General features: G+C 33.3%; 1 pseudogene; it reads right to left on the bottom strand.

Annotated features, from left to right (window-relative positions):
• Positions 1-5,750: 5,750 nt before the first annotated feature.
• LOC113184257 (heterogeneous nuclear ribonucleoprotein H-like) lies at positions 5,751-6,687 on the bottom strand (annotated as a pseudogene).
• Positions 6,688-8,948: the final 2,261 nt, after the last annotated feature.

Raw genomic sequence — 8,948 nt, 5'->3', positions numbered from 1 at the left:
AAAGGACCCTAACAGGAACAGTTTGGGAGGGCACTCAGAGTTAGTGATATTAGATGTTATGTGTCTCAAAACAAACTTCTGAATGTGTGGGACTGATTTTTTTTTTAAGTCCATACCTTTTCACATAGCATTATGAGTTGAATTGAGAGTCCTCTTTGTGAAACAGTTACATTGAAACATTAACCCACTGTGTGGTAGAACGTGCCCTGATTTGAAAACAGGGTCTTTGCAGCTGTCATTGGTGAAGATGAAGTCACACTGGAGTAGACCGCTCTCCTTATGAGAAGACAGACACAAAATGTGGAGTAAGAGGGAGGCGAGGACGGGAATTCTGCTACTGCAAGAGTCTCTACCAAACAAAGCTGGGATGACTTTTCTCTGAGTCCTGCTCCTCCTGGCGCTGTTCCAGGTAGTGGACTTTTCCCTCCTCCCCCCACCCCTCCTTTTCTGTCTGTCCTTATTTGGCCTCAGCCCTCCAGCTGCAGGCTCTGGGGAGAAACACTTCCTTTCTTCCTTCCCTGGCTTCTTCCCTCTCTCCCTCCCTCAGCCCCTGTCTCTGCCAGGTGCCTCCTCTCAATCAGTCTCCAGGGCAGCCCTACAGGTGGAGGGCCAGGCATGGCAGAATCTTGATTAAAAAGGAGGAGGCAGTTGAGATAGTTGCTGTGGGTCTGGAACCATGTCTCTCCCCTCTGTCTCCATCCTATTCCTTCTCCCAATCCCCTTTTCTTCTGTCATGAAAATTTATATTTATTGGTGAAGGAAATTGCTGCTGGTGGTGGTCTCTTCTCTGGGGCCTTTCTTCAGCAAGGGATGAGAGAACAGAATAGTGGGCTGGGTCCTGGGGCCCCAGAACCTTTCACTCTGTGCCTAATATCTATTCTCTCTTTTTTTTTTTTTTTTTTTTCTGCCCTCAGCTCCCAAAAGAGTGACGTTGACAAAATAAAGTGGTTTTATTCTACACAAAGAAACAAGGTTGGTTGCTTTCTGCAGCTCACCATGGGTCCTTCCCTACTGTAGATTGTGCCTCTTGCCCCTCTGTCTTTCCTCTTCTTGGAGACTGTTGAATGTCAGGCTGGGAGAAGCTGATTGCTGAATCCTCTGCACCCTCCCTGTGCTGAACCATCCTTGACGTGGAAGGGACTGGACGCATCCCTGTCGAAAGACAAATCTGAGCACTGTGGTTCTCAGGCCCCTATGGGAGCCATCGGACCAAGAGACAGCCTCTGCTTTCAGGGAGCATCTTCCCCTGATCACCTTCATGGCTCAAGACCTTTCATTATCTTCTTGACCAAAGGATCTGTGGTAGTGATCAAGGGACAGCACCAATACTGTCTTATGGGGGGCCATAATCGCTCCAGTAATAGGATTTCGTCTCATCATTTTCCTCCTGAGAATGTAGGGTTGATATCCAAGTCAAAGAAATGCCCTGGACCACAAGCTAGAATAGGGCCAGGAAATATCCTTTCCTGGTTTTCACAGATAGCATGGCCCAGATCATATCTTAACTACGGACTTTCAGTCTCCACTACAGTAAGAAAATAAATTTATGTTCTTTGAGGCACCTACTTTGGGTATTTCCTGACAGTGACTCTAGGAAATTAACATACATAGTAACTTTAATTAATTTTTACTGTGGAAAAAATTTAGCAGATATATGAAAGTCTATTGTTATTGTTGCTATTGTTATTGCTTGGAGAATAGCAGAAGTTTATAATCTTATTGTTATTGCTATTGTTATTGTTATGTTATGCACACACACATATATACATACATATATATATATCCAATAATAAAATAAATATTTTGGATAGTTATGAGAGTGGTTTGTGTAATAGAGTATACTTTAGGATGTATAACTGGTGTGCTGAACTTGTTTTGTAAATAACCATAAATATCCACAGAAAACCACACATTGTAAATCACATAAAAAAGTTAAGATGCACACCAACACAAAACAATAGTTATTTTATTAGGTTTCAGTGTGTTAGGGGTGAGTGTGTTCTTTTTAGATATTTTGTAATGGAACAAATTATTTTATACAATGACCATGTATTTCTAATTTTGAATTACAATTAGAACAGTGAAAATATTTCTATTATAGGAATAAAACAAAAGTAAGTGCTTGTGTATGACAAATACCTTATATATCTCCTTATATTAAATTTAAAGTTTCATATGCTAGAAATATCTAACTTTATTAAAATTTATTTCTTTAGAAATCCAAACAAGATTAATGATATAAAAATTTTGTGATTGTTGTTAAGGCTATGAAAAATGAATTCATGTTTATCTTTTAATAGATTTTTAAGCTTGACTTAATGAATTTTTAATGTTATACTTTATAACATACCAGTATTTCCTCTACAGTATGAAAGATAGTAATTGGAATATATGCTCCAATTCACTTTCAATTAGTAATATACTATTTCATACTAAAACTTTGATGTTGCTAAATCATTTCATTTGTAGAGACCTTATTCTAATTGGATTTTTTAATGATAATTCAAAGAACTTATCTGAGAAAATCTCAGTTTTTTTTTAAATTTCCCTTTAGAAAGGGGTTATTAATTATTAAATCTATCAAATTCTAATCTACACAAAAGCCAAGTTGCTTTAATGACTTAATAATTATAAGAATAACTTCAAAATGATTGTTGTTATAATTATAGAAATGAAAGACATATTTGATATATAAATATTACATAATATGATGGACAGCAATCTTGGAAACCTGCTGTTTTTCAAACATCAAGTCATTTTTAGCAGACTTCAATAAGATGATAATGACAGTGGTTCTAAAAAGAAGAACAAAACTTTTTAAATGCAAAATGTCAAAAGCCTGAAACTTAAAAATACAATTCACTGATAAATATTATTGAAACATTTTAAGACAGACATGATAAATATGCTTTTAATTCCTCGTTTTCAAGTAAATGAAATAATCTAGAAAAGTACTTCAAAATATCTTTACATAAGCTATTTATGACATTAACAAAATTCTTTACCTGACCATATATATGAAAAAAGAAATCTATAGACCATAATAGCAACTTGCTGTATTTTAATGTCATAGTCATTTAGAATGAGAGTTTGGCATATGAATTAATGAATTTTTAACTATATATGGATTTTATTTGCCTATAGTAAATGGAAACAAATATTACATAGAATCATATGTAACATTTGAAAACAAAATAATTTGAAAATAACATAAATTCTGAACTAGAATAATGAAGACTAGTAGTGAGAGATGAAAACAATGGTAGCTTATCAATAATTTATTAGAAAACAACTAAAACATTGACATTGTTTTAAGATAAAGAGACTGATTTTGAAAACACAATGTCATTAATAATACCAATAAAAGTAAATCCTATAGCAATAAAAACTTGTCAAAACTAAGAACTTCCTACATAAAGAATAATACATAACTTTAATACTCCAAATAGAGCTTGATTAGAGAAATTTGCAATATTCTTCAACAGAAAAATAATATCAATAATTCCACTTATTCCTAAATATTTCTTCAAATCCAAAGCAATTCCAAATAATGTTATCATAATATTTTGAACTATATAACAATTCTTTTAAAATTCTAGTAATATTAATAAAGCAAGAATATTTAAAAAATTTTTTATATAAGCAGCAGAATACATTACAGTTCCTATTACACATATAGAGCACTTTTTTTCATATCTCTGGTTGTATCCAAAGTATATTCACCCCAATATGTGTCTTCATACATTTACTTTTGAAAATAATAATCATCACATTTCACCATCATGTATAACCTCATGCCCCCTCCTTTTCCTCCCACCCCTTTGCCTTATCTAGAGTTCATCTATTCCTCCAATACCCACCCTCCCTATCCCACTATGAATCAGCCTCCTTATATCAAAGAAAACATTTGGCATTTGGTTAGCATTATCTTATATAACTCCTTCCATTTACCTGCAAATGCCATGATTTTATTCTCTTTTAAGGCTGAGTAATATTTCATTGTGTATATACACCATTTTTTTTTTATTCATTCATCTATTGAAGGACATCTAGATTGCTTCCACAGTTTAGCTATTGTGAATTGTGCTGCTATAAACATTGATGTGGCTGTATCCCTATAGTGTGCTGTTTTTAAGACCTTGGGGTATAGACCAAGGAGTGGGACAGCTGGGTCAAATGGTGGTTCCATTCCCTAATTTCCATGAAATCTCCAACTGCTTTCAATATTGGCTGCACCAGTTTGCAGTCCCACCAGCAGTGTATGAGTGTACCATTTTCTCCACATCCTCACCAACACTTATTGTTGTTTGTATGCATGATAGCTGCCATTCTGACCGGAGTGAGATAAAAGAGTGGTTTTGATTTGCATTTCTCTAATTGCTAGCGATGATGAACAGTTTTTAATATATATATATATATATATAGATTGATTGTATATCATCTTCTGAGAAGTGTCTGTTCAGGTCTTTGGCCCACTTTGTGATTGGATTGTTTTTGATGCTTAGCTTGTTTGAGTTCTTTATATACCCTAGAGATTAGTGCTTATCTGATGTGTGAGGGGTAAAGATTTGCTCCCATGATGTAGGCTCTCTATTCACCTCACAGATTGTTCCTTTTGCTGAGAAGAAACTTTTTAGTTTGATTGCTTCCCATTTATTGATTCTTGATTTTAATTCTTTAGCCAAAGGAGTCTTATTAAGAAAGTTGGGGCCAAATCCCACATGATGGAGATTGAGGCCTACTTTTTCTTCAATTAGACACAGAGTCTCTGGTTTTATTTCTACATCCTTTATCCATTTTGAATTGAGTTTTGTGCATAGTGAGAGATAGGGGTTGAAATTCATTTTGTTGCATATGGATTTCCAGTTTTCCCAGCACCATTTGTTGAAGAGGCTTTCTTTTCTCCAATGTGCATGTTTTTGGCACCTTTGTCTAATATATATGCAATATTCTTCAACAGAAATAAAATGTCAATAATTTCAGTTACTTCCAAATATTTTTTCAAATCCAAAGCAATTCCAAATAATTTTATAATAATATTTTTAACTATATAGCATTTCTTAATTATTTCTAGTGATATTAATAAAGCAGCAAATAATATTTTGAAAATGGGATAAAATAGCTCTGCCTACTATTTTGCAGGTAGATTATTTAGTTACTGTAACTGTGTGGTTCTTTCTATTATTATTAAAGGGAAATGCATTTGACAAGTTTTACTTAGCACAATATATCTAAAAAGAAATCACAATGAAGTGAAGATTTAAGTCACAATCTCAGAATTTCATAGAAACACCAAGAACAAAATTCTAAAGTTTTGGTTATTGCAGCTCAAATTTTCGTTAACTTAAAAAAAATAATGCTTCTTACCAGTTGGTAAATAAAATTAGAAGTAAAAAACTTGTCAAATGTCTCCCTTTTAATTGTAGACACAACTCCTATATTGATTTAAAATTAAAAAATGTGTTTCAATATGAATCTAACAGTGTTCAACGTAATGTGGTATAAGAGCAAACTTTAGCATAATTCAACTGCTTTAACCTAAATATGCTTACTATTTAAGTACATCCTACAATGTAACTAACTTGAGAAAAGCTGAACAGTGAGTGGTTATATGGTTTACCCAGCTTTGCTGTTATATTCTGGATGACTGTTGTTAAAATATATTGCATGTTAAATCTTTCCAAAAAATTCCAATTTCAACAAGCCATATGCTTGGATTGAAAAAGTTTTAAAATGACATTTTTTTTTCTTTAACATAGTTGCCACACATCTTCATGAACAGCAAACTCAACATCTGCTTCCCCAGTTAGTCTGCCATCAGATCAACCTCCATGTGTACTCGGACAGGTTGGAACATGGAAAACAAATTATAAATGTCATTCTCAGTAGTTCTGTAAGGTAACCTCCCCCGCTCCATATGTGTACACAATGCTCTGTTGTACTCTAGAAGGTACAGCCACCATCCCTTTATCTGTGAACAGACATTCCTTGAAAATACTAATTGATCTCTCTTTCAAATCTATCTAACCCAAATCCATAGCCATCTTTAATAGACATTATAATCATCTTAACCTCCACTATGAGCATCGCACCCCATCCTCTCAAAGCCAGCTCCCCCTGCCATAATGACCTGGCCACTGCAAGACCTTAGGCATGACCATAAGCTTTGGTGGTTGGTCATGATTATTTCCAGGGTCAGCTCAACTGCTCTTAAATATTTCAATATACCATGCTGTATTCTTTCCTTGTATCTCTTTGGAGCTTTTTCAGCTATTTCCTGTGAAGCTAATTGCACAAAGGGCTCCTGTATACTCTTCCCATAGAAGTCCTCTGGAAATGTTATCCCATTTGGCACAATTTCCAACCCTCAGAATAACTGAACAATTTCTTCCTTGTTTCATCTAAAGGAGACTCCTCTAAGCCTGTGCTGTTTGGATTACTTTGTTTGACACCCAATCCATTTCAATATTGTTTGACTTTAATACTCAGTGAATCAGAGACTCTTCGTTTCTGTCTTTTTCTAGGGCCAATTGACTTTGTCTTCTGATACAAGTTCATCAAAAGTCTTCCCACTTGGTCTGTCTTCTCTGGTATAGATGACAGGTACACTTGATTGACAGAGCAAGACCAAGGCAAACCCTGGGCCTTCACCATGGATCCTCCTCTGCTTTTGGTGCTCAACATCATATCTCTTTGAGGATCATGGTGTAACATTGACCAGTAGGATTTTACATGACTAGTTGGCATGCCAGAGTCTCATTGATTATCAGAATTAACCAGACAAATTGCTAAGAACTAAGAACCACATGTATTGCCAACTACAGAATGAAAAGACAGCTCTGTGTCAATCCTCTCCTTTTCCAGAAGTAGTTTTCTTCATCTAAAATAAAAAATAGAAATTTCAAAGCATATATTCAACCTTAGCCTACTATAAAGGAAAGTAGCCTTTCAAATAAGTGCAGAATGAATCACTAATACGTTAAAAGCATCATTAAATAGTTATACAATATACTAGCACTTTTCGATAAGCAATAGCAAAATTAAAAAAAAAAAAACTTAAAAGATTATCCATACTAGTAAATAAAAATGATGAAAATAAAAATTTAAAAAATAAACTTTCAAATTTTACCAATTTCTAACATATTAATGAAAATGTAAAACAATATTAGCACTGTAAGAAAACAAGATGTTGACTGCGTAGTCTGTAGGCATGTATATTAGGACAATCCTCTAGAAGATTATTTTACAAAGTGTATCAGAAACTTTAAAGCTTTTTATTACAATTATGGCAATTGATTTTGTAATACAATAATGGATAATATAGTCATTTTTACCTTTCCACCTATTTTTTAAATCACATTGGTCATTATACTTAAAAGATGAATGTGCCTAAAAAGAAAACACAAGTTTAAAAAATTGAAGCTTGATCTAGGACAATCCATCATAAAATAATGTTATGTTACAAAAAGTCATAAAATCATTTAATAATACATGAATATGTGCAAGTGTTTTATATGGAAAACTCTTAGATTACAAAATTGCCCTTACTTTTTCAAAAACAAATCTATGCATTTAGATAGGCATCAGTTAAAATAGAGTAAATGCATTTGTTAAGCCTCTTTATATAGTGAATAAATAAAATAACAAAGTAAAAGTATATATAATGGTTGTTTTTTTTTAAATTTGGAATGTAATTCTTTAGTTTTAGTAGATCCATTATAACGTCTACTTATATTTGAAATATCATTGATAATTGTTATTCATGTGAAACATTTTCTTATCTATGACAAACATTCACTTATATTCATAGAATATCATGAAAATGATAAGCTACTTTATTTTACTTAAGTGTTAATTAAACTTATGCTAATAAAAATGAGATTTCGTGTGTCATTAAATCTGATTTTGGCATGGTGGGGGAAGACTTCTGATACATTTAAGTATTATTGCTAGACAAATATGCATGTTCAAAATAATTGCTTTAGCCATGAAGATTATAACAATAGAGACTGTAAACTGTGGATTAATATGTTTTCAAAGCTGAAAAATTGTCACAGAATTAGTGTTTCTTTGAGAAAAAAAATTTCATGACGAGACTAGGAAAAATATAAAAACATTAGAGTATAAAAATATTATCATAATGTTACATGTCTCATCTCCGTTCTGTTATTCTTTATTTTCATTTTTCAGTTTGGATTTATACACTGCATTCTCTTTCGATTATTTCTTGAACAAGGTGAAAGCGTGTAGTGTGTGTGTGTGTGTGTTCAAGGTAGTAATTTAAGACTGTTCTGGGTAAAGAAATAACTGATCTGTAAAATAAGTGACCCAGATTACTGCAGGGATTCCTGCCTACAGCCATTAACCCTCACCTCCATAAAGCAAACCTAGGAGTAGAGAAAACTGCTCACAGCAGGCTGCCACCAACATTTACAATAGTGGGAAAGGATTTTAAATAGAAAGTTACAATGGATAAAATGAGGCTGAAAATGTGGGTCACAAAGCTTAAAACCAAATATTAACACTTGAGATTTTTTTAAATAATAGCTGAAATCAAGTTTATGTAATGTTTGAAATCAAGTTTTAACCCTACTATTCAATTTTTATTGATTCCTAAATATTTAGAATAACTGCCTATTTACACATTTATAAGGTTCACCCAAAAGCAGCTTTGAAGGTGATGAACATAAAGTTGTGTAAGTAAATATGGTAGTTTAATGAGAAATAATCTACAGTGAAATGCATTGATTAAGAAAACACTGGGGCATACTCTGCACACATTAATGTACAAAACACAAAACTTATAAACATACATCATTCATTACTTAACTGGTACAGACAGGAACTTCCCCCTTGACCACCGCACTTCAAAAGTTTATGACAGTTTTAAATCCTTGCTCATTTTCCAACCTCATAAATGATAGTTGTATTTCTTCCATTTGTAAGAG

This window comes from Urocitellus parryii, chromosome 10 (genome assembly GCF_045843805.1).
Source record: "Urocitellus parryii isolate mUroPar1 chromosome 10, mUroPar1.hap1, whole genome shotgun sequence".
NCBI classification, from domain to species: domain Eukaryota; kingdom Metazoa; phylum Chordata; class Mammalia; order Rodentia; family Sciuridae; genus Urocitellus; species Urocitellus parryii.
The sequence above is the reverse complement of the archived record's forward strand: the minus strand, read 5'-3'. Positions and strand labels throughout refer to the sequence as shown.